Here is a 13,044-nt window from a genome sequence, read left to right as displayed (position 1 = left end):
AAAAAGTTTAAAAAAAAATTTTTAGGGGGACTTAGCCACTTTTCCGGCGTTTGTCAGACTTTCACAGAGGGGAAATGTCAGTGAGCAATCTGATTTCAGTTCCAGCGCAATTCACCCGAGTCCTTGATATTTAGACGTTTTCAGCCAATTTTCTGAATTTATGAAAATGTCACTTTTTTGTGAAAATATCCGCTAAATGAGGCAAAAATATGCGTGAGGGTACCTCAGGAGAGTTCCAAATGTGTGTGGGTAGAAAATATATCACACGGGGGTAAAACTGAAAAAAAATTGAAAAAAAAAATTATTTGGACTTGTCATTTTTCCGGGATTGTCAGACTTTCAGAGAGGGGAAGTGTAAGTGAGCGTACCGATTTCAGTTCCAGAGCGATTCGCCCGTTGAGTGCTTGATATTTAGTCGTTTTCAGCCAATTTTCTGAATTTTTGAAAATTTCACATTTATGTGAAAATATCTGCAAAATGAGGCAATAATATGTGTGATGGTGCCTCAGGAGAGTTCCAAATGTGTGTGGGTAGAATATATATCCCACGGGGGTAAAATTGAAAAAAAGTTGAAAATTTTTTTTGGGGTGACTTAGTCCCTTTTCCGGCATTTGTCAGACTTTCAGAGAGGGGAAATGTCAGTGAGCATTCCAATTTCAGTTCCAGAGTGAATCGCCCGATGAGTACTTGATTTTTAGTCGTTTTCAGCCAATTTTCTGCATTTTTGAAAATTTCACTTTTTTTGTGAAAATGTCCGCTAAATGAGGCAATAATATTTGTGGGGGTTTCCCAGGAGAGTTTCAAATGTGTGTGGGTAGAATATATATCCCACGAAGGTAAAATTGAAAAAAAGTTGAAAATTTTTCTGGCCGGGGACTTAGTCATTTTTTCGGCGTTTGTCAGACTTTTAGAGAGAGGAAATGTCAGTGAGCATTCCGATTTCAGTTCGAGAGCTATTCGGCTGATGAGTCCTTGATATTTTGTCGTTTTCAGCCAATTTTCTGAAATTTTGAAAATTTGACTTTTTTGTGAAAATATCCGCTAAATGACGCAATTATATGTATGAGGGTACCCAGGAGAGTTTCAAATATGTGTGGGTAGAATATATATCCCACAAAGGTAAAATTGAAAAAAAGTTGAAAAATTTTTTGGGGGGGAATTAGTCATTTTTCCGGTGTTTGTCAGACTTTCACAGAGCGGAAATGTCGGTGAGGGTTCCGATTTCTGTTCCAGAGTGATTCACCCATTGAGTCCATGATATTTAGTCTTTTTCACCCAATTTTCTGAATTTTTGAAAATTTCACTTTTTTTGTGAAAGTATTCCCAAAATGAGGCAATAATATGTTTGAGGGTACCTCAGGAGAGTTACAAAAGAGTGTGGGTAGAATATATATCCCACGGTGGTAAAATTGAAAAAAAGTTGAAAAAAATGTTTTTGGAACTTATTCATCTTTCCGGTGTTTGTCAGACTTTTAGAGAGGGGAAATGTCAGTGAGCTATCTGATTTCAGTTCCAGAGCAATTCACCCGATGAATCCTTGATATTTAGTCATTTTCAGCCAATTTTCTGAATTTTTGAAAATTTCACTTTTTTGTGAAAATATCCGCTAAATGAGGCAATAAAATGTGTGAGGGTACCTCAGGAGAGTTCCAAATGTGTGTGGGTAGAATATATATCCCACGGGGGTAAAATTGAAAAAAGTTTGAAAAAATTTTTTTTGGGGACTTAGTTATTTTTCCGGCGTTTGTCAGACATTCAGAGAGGGGAAGTATTAGTAAGCATTCCGATTTCAGTTCCAGAGCGATTCACCCATTGAGTCTTTGATATTTAGTCGTTTTCAGCCAATTTTCTGAATTTTTGAAAATTTCACTTTTATGTGAAAATATACGTGAAATGAGGCAATAATATGTGTGAGGGTGCCTCAGGAGAGTTCCAAATATGTTTGGGTAGAACATATATCCCACGAAGGTAAAATTGAAAAAAAGTTGAACAATTTTTTGGGGGGGACTTAGTCATTTTTTCGGCGTTTGTCAGACTATTAGAGAGAGGAAATGTCAGTGAGCATTCCGATTTCAGTTCGAGAGCTATTTGGCTGATGAGTCCATGATATTTAGTCGTTTTCAGCCAATTTTCTGAAATTTTGAAAATTTTACTTTTTTGTGAAAATATCCGCTAAATGAAGCAATAATATGTGTGAGGGTGCCTCAGGAGAGTACCAAATGTGTGTGAGTAGAATATATATCCCACGGGGGTAAAATTGAAAAAAAATTTTTGAGGAACTTAGTTATTTTTCCTTCGTTTGTCAGACTTTTAGAGAGGTGAAATGTCATTGAGCATTCCGTTTTCAGTTCGAGAGCTATTCGGCCGATGAGTCCTTCAGATTTAGTCGTTTTCAGCCAATTTTCTGAATTTTTGAAAATTTTACTTTTTTGTGAAAATATACGCTAAATAAGGCAATAATATGTGTGAAGGTACCCCAGGAGAGTTCCAAATGTGTGTGGGTAGAATATATATCCCACGGGAGTAAAATTGAAAAAAAGTTGAAAAAAAAAATTAATTGGACTTAGTCATTTTTGCTGCATTTGTCAGACTTTCAGAGAGGGGAATTGTCAGTGAGCGTTCCGATTTCAGTTCCAGAGCCATTCTCCCATTGAGTCCTTTTGATATTTAGTTGTTTTCCGCCAATATTCAGAATTTTTGAAAATTTCACTTTTTTGAGAAAATATCCGCTAAATGAGGCAATAATATGTGTGAGGGTGCCTCAGGAGACTACCAAATGTGTGTGGGTAGAATATATATCCCACTGGGGTAAAATTAAAAAAAAAATTTTGGGGGACTTAGTTATTTTTCCGGCGTTTGTCAGACTTTTAGAGAGGGGAAATGTCAGTGACCAATCTGTTTTCAGTTCGAGAGCTATTTGGCCGATGAGTCCTTGATATTTAGACGTTTTCAGCCAATTTTCAGAATTTTTGAAAATTTCACTTTTTTTGTGAAAATATCCACTAAATGAGGCAATAATATGTGTGAAGGTACCCCAGGAGAGTTCCAAATGTGTGTGGGTAGAATATATATCCCACAGGGGCAAAATTGAAAAAAAGTTGAAAAAAAAATTTTTTTGGTCTTAGTTATTCTTCCGGCGTTTCTCAGACTTTCAGAGAGAGGAAATGTCAATGAGCATTCCGCTTTCAGTTCCAGAGCAATTCGCCCATTGAATCCTTGATATTTAGTCGTTTTCAGACAATTTTTGGAATTTTTGAAAATATCACTTTTATGTGAAAATATCCGCGAAATGAGGCAATAGTATGTGTGAGGGTGCCTCAGGAGAGTTCCAAATATGTCTGGGTAGAATATATATCCCACGGGGGTAAACTTGAAAAAAAGTTGAAAAAAATTTTTTTGGGGGACTTTGTCATTTTTCCGGTGTTTGTTAGACTTTCAGAGAAGGGAAATGTTAGTGAGCATTCCGATTTCAGTTTGAGAGCTATTCGGCCGATGAGTCCTTGATATGTAGTCATCTTCAGACAATTTTCTAAATTTTTGAACATTTCACTTTTTTGTGAAAATATCCGCTAAATGAGGTAATAAATAATATGCCTGAGGGCACCTCAGGAGAGTTCCATATGTGTGTGGGTAGAATATATATCCCAAGTGGGTAAAATTTAAAAAAACTTGAAAAAATATTTTTCTTGGACTTAGTCCTTTTCCTGGGTTTGTCAGAATTTTAGAGAGGGGAAATGACAGTGAGCGTTCAGATTTCAGTTTCAGAGCGATTCGCATGATGAGTCCTTGATAATTAGTCATTTTCAGCCAATTTTCTGAATTTTTGAAAATTTCACTTTTTTGTGAAAATATCCGCTAAATGAGGCAATAATATGTGTGAGGGTACCCCAGGAGAGTTTCAAATGTGTGTGGGTAGAATATATATCCCACGGGGGTAAAATTGAAAAAAAGTTGAAAAAAAAAAATATTTGGACTTTGTCATTTTTGCGGCGTTTGTCAGACTTTCACTGAGGGGAAATGTCAGTGAGCATTCCGATTTCAGTTCCATAGCGATTCGCCCGATGAGTCCTTGATATTTAGTCGTTTTCAGCCAATTTTCAGAATTTTTGAAAATTTCACTTTTTTGTGAAAATATCCGCTAAATGAGGCAATAATATGTGTGAGGGTACCTCAGGAGAGTTCTAAATGTGTGTGGGTAGAATATATATCCCACGGGGGTAAAATTGAAGAAAAGTTGAAAATTTTTTTTTGCAGGACTTAGTCATTTTTCTGGCGTTTGTCAGACTTTCGGAGATCGGAAATGTCAGTGAGCGTTCCGGTATCAGTTCCAGAGTGATTCACCCATTGGCACCTTGATATTTAGTCGTTTTCAGCCAATTTTCTGAATTTTTGAAAATGTCACTTTTTTGTGAAAATATTCGCTAAGTGAGCCAATAATATGTGTGAGGGTACCTCAGGAGAGTTCCAAATGTGTGTGGGTAGAATAGATATCCCACGGGGGAAAAATTGAAAAAAAAAGTTGAAAAGCATTTGTCAGACTTTCAGAGAGGGGAAATGTCAGTGGGAATTGCGATTTCAGTTCTAGAGCGATTCGCCCATTGAGTCCTTGATATTTTGTTGTTTTCAGCCAATTTTCAGAATTTTTGAAAATTTCACTTTTTTGTGAAAATATCCGCTAAATGAGGCAATAATATGTGTGAGGGTACCTCAGGAAAGTTACAAATGTGTGTGGGTAGAATATATATCCCACGGGGGGAAAATTGAAAAAAAGTTGAAAAAAAAATTATTTGGACTTAGTCATTTTTCCTGCCTTTGTCAGACTTTCAGAGAGGGGAAGTGTCAGTGAGCTTTCAGATTTCAGTTCCAAAGCGATTCGCCCATTGAGTCCTTGATATTTAGTCGTTTTCAGCCAATTTTCAGAATTTTGGAAAATTTCACTTTTTTGTGAAAATGTCCGCTAAATGAGGCAATAATATGTGTGAGAATAACTCAGGAGAGTTTCAAATGTGTGTGGGTAGAATATATATCCCACGGGGGTAAAATTGAAAAAAAGTTGAAAAAAAAAAAAATTTGGACTTTGTCATTTTTGCGGCGTTTGTCAGACTTTCACTGAGGGGAAATGTCAGTGAGCATTCCGATTTCAGTTCCATAGCGATTCGCCCGATGAGTCCTTGATATTTAGTCGTTTTCAGCCAATTTTCAGAATTTTTGAAAATTTCACTTTTTTGTGAAAATATCTGCTAAATGAGGCAATAATATGTGTGAGGGTACCTCAGGAGAGTTCTAAATGTGTGTGGGTAGAATATATATCCCACGGGGGTAAAATTGAAGAAAAGTTGAAAATTTTTTTTTGCAGGACTTAGTCATTTTTCTGGCGTTTGTCAGACTTTCGGAGATCGGAAATGTCAGTGAGCATTCCGGTATCAGTTCCAGAGTGATTCACCCATTGGCTCCTTGAAATTTAGTCGTTTTCAGCCAATTTTCTGAATTTTTGAAAATGTCACTTTTTTGTGAAAATATTCGCTAAGTGAGCCAATAATATGTGTGAGGGTACCTCAGGAGAGTTCCAAATGTGTGTGGGTAGAATAGATATCCCACGGGGGAAAAATTGAAAAAAAGTAAAAAAAAAAAAATTATTTGGACTTAGTCATTTTTCCTGCCTTTGTCAGACTTTCAGAGAGGGGAAGTGTCAGTGAGCTTTCAGATTTCAGTTCTAGAGCGATTCGCCCGATGAGTCCTTGATATTTAGTCATTTTCAGCCAATTTTCTGAATTTTTGAAAATTTCACTTTTTTGTGAAAATGTCCGCTAAATGAGGTAATAATATGTGTGAGGGTATCTCAGGAAATTTCCAAATGTGTGTGGGAAGAATATATATCCCACGGGGGTAAAATTGAAAAATAGTTGAAAAAAATATTATTTGGACTTAGTCATTTTTCCTGCAAGTCAGACTTTCAGAGAGGGGAAGTGTCAGTGAGCATTCAGATTTCAGTTCCAGAGCGATTTGCCCGATGAGTCCTTGATATTTAGTTGTTTTCAGCCAATTTTCTGAATTTTTGAAAATTTCACTTTTTTGTGAAAATGTCCGCTAATTGAGGCAATAATTTGTGTGAGGGTAACTCAGGAGAGTTCCAAATGTGTGTGTGTAGAATATATATCCCACGGGGAAAAAATTGAAAAAAAGCTTTAAAAAATTTTTTTGGGACTTAGTAATTTTTCCGGAGTTTGTCAGACTTTCAGAGAGGGGAAATGTCAGTGAGCATTCAGATTTCAGTTCCAGAGCGATTCGCCCAATGAGTCCTTAATATTTAGTCGTTTTCAGCCAATTTTCAGAATTTTTGAAAATTTCCCTTTTTTGTGAAAATATCCGTGAAATGAGGCAATAGTATGTGTGAGGGTGCCTCAGGAGAGTTCCAAATATGTCTTGGTAGAATATATATCCCACGGGGGTAAAATTGAAAAAAAGTTGAAAAAAAAAATTATTTGGACTTAGTCATTTTTCCGGCGTTTGTCAGACTATCACAGTGGGGGAATGTCAGTGAGCATTCCGATTTCAGTTACAGAGCGATTCGCCCATTGAGTCCTTGATATTTAGTCATTTTCAGCCAATTTTCTGAATTTTGGAAAATTTCACTTTTTTGTGAAAATGTCCGCTAAATGAGGCAATAATATGTGTGAGGGTAACTCAGGAGAGTTCCAAATGTGTGTGGGTAGAATAAATATCCCACGGGGTAAAATTGAAAAAAAGTAAAATAAAAAAATTATTTGGACTTAGTCATTTTTCCTGCATTTGTCAGACTTTCAGAGAGGGGAAGTGTCAGTGAGCATTCAGATTTCAGTTCCAGAGCGATTCGCCCATTGAGTCCTTGATATTTAGTCGTTTTCAGCCAATTTTCTGAATTTTGAAAATTTCACTTTTTTGTGAAAATGTCCGCTAAATGAGGCAATACTATGTGTGAGGGTAACTCAGGAGAGTTCCAAATGTGTGTGGGTAGTATATATATCCCACAGGGGAAAATTGAAATAAAATTAAAAAAAAAATTTTTTTGGACTTATTCATTTTTCCGCCGTTTGTCAGACTTTCAGAAAGGGGAAATGTCAGTGAGCATTCCGATTTCAGTTCCAGAGCGATTCGCCTGATGAGTCCTTGATATTTAGTTGTTTTCAGCCAATTTTCAGAATTTTTGAAAATTTCACTTTTTTGTGAAAATGTCCGCTAATTGAGGCAATAATTTGTGTGAGGGTAACTCAAGAGAGTTCCAAATGTGTGTGTGTAGAATATATATCCCACGGGGGAAAAATTGAAAAAAAGTTTAAAAAAAATTTTTTTTGGACTTAGTAATTTTTCCGGAGTTTGTCAGACTTTCAGAGAGGGGAAATGTCAGTGAGCATTCAGATTTCAGTTTCAGAGCGATTCGCCCGATGAGTCCTTAATATTTAGTCGTTTTCAGCCAATTTTCAGAATTTTTGAAAATTTCCCTTTTTTGTGAAAATATCCGCTAAATGAGGCAATAATATGTGTGAGGGTATCTCAGGAGATTTCCAAATGTGTGTGGGTAGAATATTTATCCCACAGGGGAAAAATTGAAAAGAAGTTGAAAAAATTTTTCTTGGACTTAGTCATTTTTCCGGCGTTTGTCAGACTTTCACAGAGGGGAAATGTCAGTGAGCATTCCGATTTCAGTTCTAGAGCGATTCGCCCGATGAGACCTTGATAATTAGTCGTTTTCTGTAGAGATGAGCTGTGTTCAACTAGAACTGTTCGCCAATCTCAAACTCGAGCTGTTTTCGGTGGTGTTCGAGTTGTTCGACGAACCCGAACGATTTGCAAAAAAATCGGCTTTTCGAGGTTATGTTTGATAACTGTTCGTGCACCAAAAGCGTGTCCTTCATGTCTGGGGCTATTTAGAGCACCAATCATGTAGGGATTGTCTGCCGCTCACTGTAATGCCACAGCCCTGGTGGTTGTGGCATTACAGTGGCTGACCAAATCGATGGGAACAGTGCTCACAGTGAAACATGAAAAGCCGGCAATTCAGCAGCGGCATACACCGTTACCCGACAATTTAGAATAGAAAGAATAGAGCATCACACATAGATTAGATAGATAGAAACATGTCAGTCACATATATATGAAGTACAGTGACAGTGTTGCTTACTGTACTTGTCATTTAGTGTAAAGGATTTATTAAAAAAAAATAATAGTGCTTTCATGCACCGTCTCTTTAAAAAAGTCGGCCGGCAATTCAGCAGTGGTACCCGACAATTTATAAAAGAAAGAATAGAGCATCACACATAGATTAGATAGATAGAAACATGTCAGTCACATATATAAGAAGTACAGTAACAGTGTTGATTACTGTACTTGTCATTTAGTGTTAAAATAAAGGATTTATTAAAAAAAAAATTGGCATGGGATTCCCCATAATTTTAGGCTCTAGCGGAGGTTAAGCAGACGGCTGGGGCAGATGTTTGAAGCCTGGGAAGGGGGTAATACCCACGGAGCTTTCTAGGCTACTAATATCAGCCCCAGCTGAACACCTAGCCTTTACTAGCTATTAAAATGGGGGACCCCCAAAAAATGACGTGGGGTCCCCCCTCTTTTAATAGCTAGCAACGGCTAGGCAGACAGCTGGGGGCTGATCTTAACAGCCCAGGAAGGGTGCCATGAAAATTGGCCCCCTCCCAGGCTAGAAACACCAGCCATCAGCCGCCCCAGAAATGGCGCTTCCATAGGATGCGCCATTTCTGGCACTTAGCCTCGCTCTTCCCACTGCCCTGTAGCGGTGGCAGTGGGGTAATAGGGCTGAGGTTGATGTCAGCTTATAATGCCAGCTGACATCAAGCCCAGGTTAGTAATGGAGATGCGTCTATAAGACACCCCCATTACTAACCCCATAGTCAAAGTTACAAAAAAACACAAACACCCAGAATAAAGTCCTTTAATTGAAATAAAAACACAATTCTTTATTGTTCTAAATTAAACCATACTTACCATCACGCCCATTCCAGCTGAAGCCAACGATCTCCTGCAATAAAAGTAAAATAACCTTTCCATGGTTCCCACGACAGCTTCAGCTCTGCTACATCGAGATGACAGGCTGGACCGCAGCAGAACGCTGCCATCCAGCTTGCCATGCGGCACACACTGAGAAGCGCAGGCATGCTTGCGCTCCTCAGTGTTTCGCTGTGACGGCATCCAGATGAGTCGAGTTCATGTCCAATGAACTCGGCTCACCTCAAGCACGTCACTGACAGCGTGGGAAAATTCTCCTGCACTCAGCGCTTCAGCGTGAGAATTCTCCCACGCTGTCAGTGACGTGAATGAGGTGAGTTCATGTCCAATGAACTCAGCTCACATCATGCTCGTCACTGACAGCGTGGGAAAATTCACCTGCACTCAGCGCTTAAGTGTGAGAATTCTCCCACGCTGTCAGTGACGTGCATGAGGTGAGCTGAGATCATTGGACATGAACCCGGCTCATCTGGATGCCGTCACAGCGAGACACTGCAGAGCGCAAGCATGCCTGCGCTTCTCAGTGTTTGCGTCATGGCAAGCTGGATGGCAGCGTTCTGCTGCGGTCAAGCCTGTCATCTCGATGTAGCAGATCTGAAGCTGTCTTGGGAACCATGGAAAGGTAAGGATGATGTTGCTTTATTATTTTTCTTTTATTGCAGGAGATCGTTGGCTTCAGCTGGAATGGGCATGATGGTAAGTATGGTTTAATTTAGAACAATAAAAAATTGTGTGTTTATTTCAATTAAAGGACTTTTTTCTGAGTGTTGTGTTTTTTTTAAATACTTTACTAGAAATTCATGGTGGTCATGTCTAATATTGGCGTGACCCCATGAATTTCGGGCTTAGGGCCAGCTGATAATGCCAAGCTGGCCCTAACCCCTTTATTACCCAGTGAGCCACAGCACCAGGGCCCTGGATGAGTCGGGTACAGTGCCAGAAGATGGCGCTTCTATGAACGCGCCATTTTCCGGGGTGGCTGCGGACTGCAATTTGCAGCGGGGGGGGGGGCAGAAAGCTTGGGCCTCCCTGTGCTGTAGATTCCAGCCCCCAGCTGCCTAGTTGTACCTGGCTGGACACAAAAATAGGGTGAAGCCCCAAGTATATTTTTTTTTAATTATGTCATGAAATTCATGAAATAATTAAGAAAAAAAGGGCTTCCGTATATTGTTGTGTCCGGCCAGGTACAAATAGGCAGCTGGTGGTTGGGGGCAGCCCTTTCCTGCCTGCTGTACCTGGCTGGACACAAAAATAGGGCGAAGCCCCACGTCAATTTTTTTTAAATTATTTCATGAAATAATTAAAAAAAAAAAGGGCTTCCCTATATTGTTGTGTCCGGCCAGGTACAAATAGGCAGCTGAAGGTTGGGGGCAGCCTGTTCCTGCCTGCTGTACCTGGCTGGACACAAATATAGTGCAAAGCCCCACATAAATTTTTTTTTTAATTATTTCATGAATTTCCTGAATAATTTAAAAAAATTGACGTGGGGCTTCGCACTATATTTGTGTCCAGCCAGGTACAACTAGGCAGCTGGGGGCTGGAATCTGGAGCGCAGGGAGGCCCAAGCTTTCAGGGCCCCCCCGCTGCAAATTGCAGTCCGCAGCCACCCCGGAAAATGGCGCGTTCATAGAAGCGCCATCCTCTGGCACTGTACCCAACTCATCCAGGGCCATGGTGCGGTGGCTCACTGGGTAATAAAGGGGTTAGGGCCAGCTTGGTATTATCAGCTGGCCCTAAGACCGAAATTCATGGGGTCACGCCAATATTAGACATGACCGCCATGAATTTCTAGTAAAGTATTTAAAAAAACACAACACCCAGAATAAAGTCCTTTAATTGAAATAAACACACAATTCTTTATTGTTCTAAATTAAACTATACTTACCGTCACGCCCATTGCAGCTGAAGCCAACGATCTCCTGCAATAAAAGTAAAATAATAAAGCAACATCATCCTTACCTTTCCTTGGTTCCCACGACAGCTTCAGCTCTGCTACATAGAGATGACAGGCTGGACCGCAGCAGAAAGCTGCCATCCAGCCTGTCATCCTGCAGACTCTGAGAAGCGCAGGAATGCTTGCGCTCCTCAGTGTCTCACTCTGACGGCATCCAGATGAGCCGAGGTCATGTCCAATGAACTCGGCTCACCTCATGCACGTCACTGACAGCGTGGGAAAATTCTCCTGCACTCAGCGCTTCAGCGTGAGAATTCTCCCACGCTGTCAGTGACGTACATGAGGTGAGCTGAGTTCATTGGACATGAACTCATCTCATATACATCACTGACAGCGTGGGAAAATTCTCACGCTGAAGCGCTGAGTGCAGGAGAATTTTCCCACGCTGTCAGTGACGTGCATGAGGTGAGCAGAGTTCATTGGACATGAGCTCACCTCATGCACGTCACTGACAGCGTGGGAAAATTCTCACGCTGAAGCGCTGAGTGCAGGAGAATTTTCCCACGCTGTCAGTGACGTGCATGAGGTGAGCTGAGTTCATTGAACATGAACTCACCTCATGCACGTCACTGACAGCGTGGAAAAATTCTCACGCTGAAGCGTTGAGTGCAGGAGAATTTTCCCACGCTGTCAGTGACGTGCATGAGGTGAGCCGAGTTCATTGGACATGACCTCGGCTCATCTGGATGCCGTCACAGCCTGACACTGAGGAGCGCAAGCATGCCTGCGCTTCTCAGTGTCTGCGGCATGGCAATCTGGATGGCAGCTTGCTGCTGCGGTTCAGCCAGTCATCTCGATGTAGCTGAGCTGGAGCTGTCCTGGGAACCATCGAAAGGTAAGGATGATGTTGCTTTATTATTTTTCTTTTATTGCAGGAGATCATTGGCTTCAGCTGGAATGGGCGTGATGGTAAGTATGGTTTAATTTAGAACAATAAAGAATTGTGTTTTTATTTCAATTAAAGGACTTTATTCTGGGTGTTTCTGTTTTTTTTAACTTTGACTATGGGGTTAGTAATGGGGGTGTCTTATAGACGCCTCTCCATTACTAGCCTGGGCTTGATGTCAGCTGGCATTATAAGCGGACATCAACCCCAACCCTATTACCCCACTGCCACCGCTACAGGGCAGTGGGAAGAGCGAGGCTAAGTGCCAGAATTGGCGCATCCTATGGATGCGCCATTTCAGGGGCGGCTGATGGCTGGTGTTTCTAGCCTGGGAGGGGGCCAATATTCATGGCACCCTTCCTGGGCTATTAATATCAGCCCCCAGCTGTCTGCCTAGCCTTTGCTAGCTATTAAAATAGGGGGGACCACACGTCATTTTTTTGGGGGGGTCCCCCATTTTAACAGCTAGCAAAGGCTAGGTATTCAGCTGGGGGCTGATATTAGTAGCCTGGGAAGCTCCATGGGTATTACCCCCTTCCCAGGCTTCAAACATCTGCCCCAGCCGTCTGCTTAACCTCCGCTAGAGACTAAAATTACGGGGAACCCCACGCCAATTTTTTTTTTTAATAAATCCTTTATTTTAACACTAAATGACAAGTACAGTAACCAACACTGTCACTGTACTTCTTATATATGTGACTGACATGTTTCTATCTATCTAATCTATGTGTGATGCTCTATTCTTTCTGTTCTAAATTGTCGGGTACCGATGCTGAATTGCCGGCTGGCTTTTTTAAAGAGACGGTGCATGAAAACACTATTATTTTTTTAAATAAATCCTTTACACTAAATGACAAGTACAGTAAGCAACACTGTCACTGTACTTCTTATATATGTGACTGACATGTTTCTATATATCTAATCTGTGTGTGAAGCTCTATTCTTTCTATTCTAAATTGTCGGGTACAGCTGCTGAATTGCCGGCCGGCTTTTTTAAAGAGATGGTGCATGAAAGCACTAATATTTTTTTAAATAAATCCTTTACACTAAATGACAAGTACAGTAACCAACACTTTCACTGTGCTTCTTATATATGTGACTGACATGTTTCTATCTATCTAATCTATGTGTGATGCTCTATTCCTTATTGTCTAAATTGTCGGGTACCGGTGTATGCCGCTGCTCAATT

The sequence above is a fragment of the Phyllobates terribilis genome, unplaced genomic scaffold (assembly GCF_046119375.1).
Source record: "Phyllobates terribilis strain yellow unplaced genomic scaffold, ASM4611937v1 Scaffold_2__4_contigs__length_985480577, whole genome shotgun sequence".
NCBI lineage: Eukaryota > Metazoa > Chordata > Amphibia > Anura > Dendrobatidae > Phyllobates > Phyllobates terribilis.
Note: the sequence above shows the minus strand (reverse complement) of the source record.